The sequence below is a fragment of the Schistocerca americana genome, chromosome 1, assembly GCF_021461395.2.
Source record: "Schistocerca americana isolate TAMUIC-IGC-003095 chromosome 1, iqSchAmer2.1, whole genome shotgun sequence".
Lineage (NCBI taxonomy): Eukaryota > Metazoa > Arthropoda > Insecta > Orthoptera > Acrididae > Schistocerca > Schistocerca americana.
Window position 1 is genome coordinate 896,337,275 of NC_060119.1, and position 2,903 is coordinate 896,340,177.

General features: G+C 41.0%; 1 non-coding gene across 1 annotated transcript; it reads right to left on the reverse strand.

Moving 5' to 3' along the window:
* Positions 1 to 1,422: 1,422 nt before the first annotated feature.
* Positions 1,423 to 1,495, reverse strand: Trnaa-cgc. The gene has a single exon. It is a non-coding gene; the product is annotated as a tRNA-Ala (tRNA).
* Positions 1,496 to 2,903: the final 1,408 nt, after the last annotated feature.

The window sequence follows — 2,903 nt, forward strand, 5'->3', positions numbered from 1 at the left end:
ACTTGGCCAGGTTTCACCTTTAATTGACTTTCATAACCTTTGACCACGCCAGGTCGATTTGAAAATACCTTATGATGCCTTTTTAAAACCTGTCTCAGTTCTTCCTTCTGATTAGCTGAAATTTTATCGATTTCCTGCAATTTAGCTTCTATTTTTTCCAAAATAAATGCTTCTTCTTCTTCTGTGTTTAGCTTACTTTTACTAAGATTAACACCTTCGTCCCAATATCTCCTATTTTTCAGAACTCGTATAGGCAGCTCCCAAAATTCATCATTAGTTGCTACATGTTTATTAATAAAAGGTACCGTAATTACTCCGGTTGTCGGCAAGACCAATTTTAACTGGCTTCTTTCAAAGTCAACAACACTCTGATATTTCGACAAGAAATCTATGCCAATTAAAACCTCAATACTGAGATTGTTTACAATTAAGCATGGATGATCAATTAAATTACCATTAATATCAAGGGGCAGTAAAGCTTCTTGCTTTACCGGTTTTGACACCTTGCCAGTAGCACCAATTATTCTTAGTCCTAATACCCTCATTACGGTAAGCTTGTCTTTACTAGGTAATGCATCAAAGAAGGACTGAGATATCGCACTCACCCCACTTCCACTGTCTAAGAGACAACGTACATTGATACCCAACATATTCACTATTATTATAGGGTGGCTTATTCTAGGTTGTACAGGTGGTTCCTCAAACTCATCCAATAGTTCCTTTTGGATTTGTCTCCAACTAAAGTGATCGACATCTGTCTTCATTACATTTAGGTCAAAGTGTGTAGGGGTTTCCTGAATTACATTTTCAGCTGCCTTTTCCAGTCGGTCTATTAATTTCAAATCGAAACACCACACGACTTCATTGCACTTAGTTTGCTGAACATGACCCAAATTACTGTAGTCTGAGCGATTCTGCGCCTCCAGACCGGTCATAACACTAGTTACAGCTAAACCACTTTCACTACTATCGCCGGGTTCCTTCTCCAGTGACAACTGGTCACAGCTACTGGGTTAATCGACCCCCAACAGGCTATCGTCTACATTCTCACTTACCTACTGTCCTAAATCTATTAGTACAGTATCAACATCCTGCACAGGCACTTTGGATAAGAGCATATCATCCTCATCGTAAATATAAGCATGAATTTCTTCTGCTTCTTCACCTGAAAATTCAGTATTTTGTAGCTCTTCCCTACCGTTACACTGCTGCGCCTTCTCTTTCTCTTCCCACTTAGAAAGCGTCTCTGGTGGTGGTGGTGGTTAGTGTTTAACGTCCCGTCGACAACGAGGTCATTAGAGACGGAGCGCAAGCTCGGGTTAGGGAAGGATTGGGAAGGAAATCGGCCGTGCCCTTTCAAAGGAACCATCCCGGCATTTGCCTGAAACGATTTAGGGAAATCACGGAAAACCTAAATCAGGATGGCCGGAGACGGGATTGAACCGTCGTCCTCCCGAATGCGAGTCCAGTGCGCTAACCACTGCGCCACCTCGCTCGGTAGAAAGCGTCTCTGACACAGTATCTATCAAATAGTGTGAGTGGTTAAATATTTCTGCAGTATCATTGGATGCTACCGACCCATCATCCGAATCCTCAGTTTGAGTATTCTGATTTGTCATACTAATTACTGTAATTACTGGCTTAGGAAAAGCAACCGCCTGGTGAGCGCCAGTATCCTCATAGACGGGAACTAGTTTTCCAGCCTCTGCCTACTACTGTTACCTTTATTTGCGTTATAGTTAACTGGCACAGCATTGCTTTCAACACTGTTGTTTACTTGCACATTTTTGTTAGGAACAAAATTACTATCATTTGGATGCCATTGTTGATTCTGGTAATTATTTCTCCAATTCCTTCCTTTCTTAGGATGGTGAACACCTACTGTTCTGATGTTTACATTGCCATTCTGCTAGTTCTTAAAATTATTACTAGTGTTATTAGCATTTCTGTTATTACGTGCCGGCCGAAGTGGCCGTGCGGTTAAAGGCGCTGCAGTCTGGAACCGCAAGACCGCTACGGTCGCAGGTTCGAATCCTGCCTCGGGCATGGGTGTTTGTGATGTCCTTATGTTAGTTAGGTTTAACTAGTTCTAAGTTCTAGGGGACTAATGACCTAAGCAGTTGAGTCCCATAGTGCTCAGAGCCATTTTTTTGTTATTACGTGCTTGCTCCTCATTGTCAGCCACACGCTCTACACGTTCCAAATATTCAATGAAACGATCCAGATTGTCTCTAGGGGCAGATATAATTCTAGTTTGTCAATACCATAGCAGTTTGGCTTCAAGACCTAGTATTATCATTTCAGGTTTCAGCTTTTCCGCCAAATGTGACGAACGTGAAATCCATGACTTAGCAAACTCTTTAATAGATTTCTTGCCTGCATTGAAGCGTTTTCCACTCCAAAATTCTCTCAACACTTCATTTTGCTTATTGCTAGGCCAATACTCATTAATGAAAGCTGTTTTAAATTCCGGTAATGTTTTACACTTCAATATAACATCAGCTGACCAACGCATGGCATCACCTGCTAAATGGCTTCTTATAAATGAGATTTTCTCTCGTTCAGACCAAGGTGGTGGAACGACATCTTCAAGCTCGTCCCAGAAATCTAGCGGGTGGATATTTTTATCTGGATCGAACCGCAAGAACTGCCGACATCCGATAAATGCGGCGTTTGCAGCTACAACTTGTTGTATACTACCATTACCAGAATTTACTGAAGCTACTTTATTCTTAATGTTAGCAATGTTAGTTAGTACTAATATTTTCTACTCTCATTTCAACATTATATACTCTTTGCACAATATGAGTAGTATCAGTTTTGATTGCATCTACTTCTGCTTGACATATGTTTACTTTTACATTAACATCCTTAATCCTATCTGAGCCCAGTTCAGATTCCGC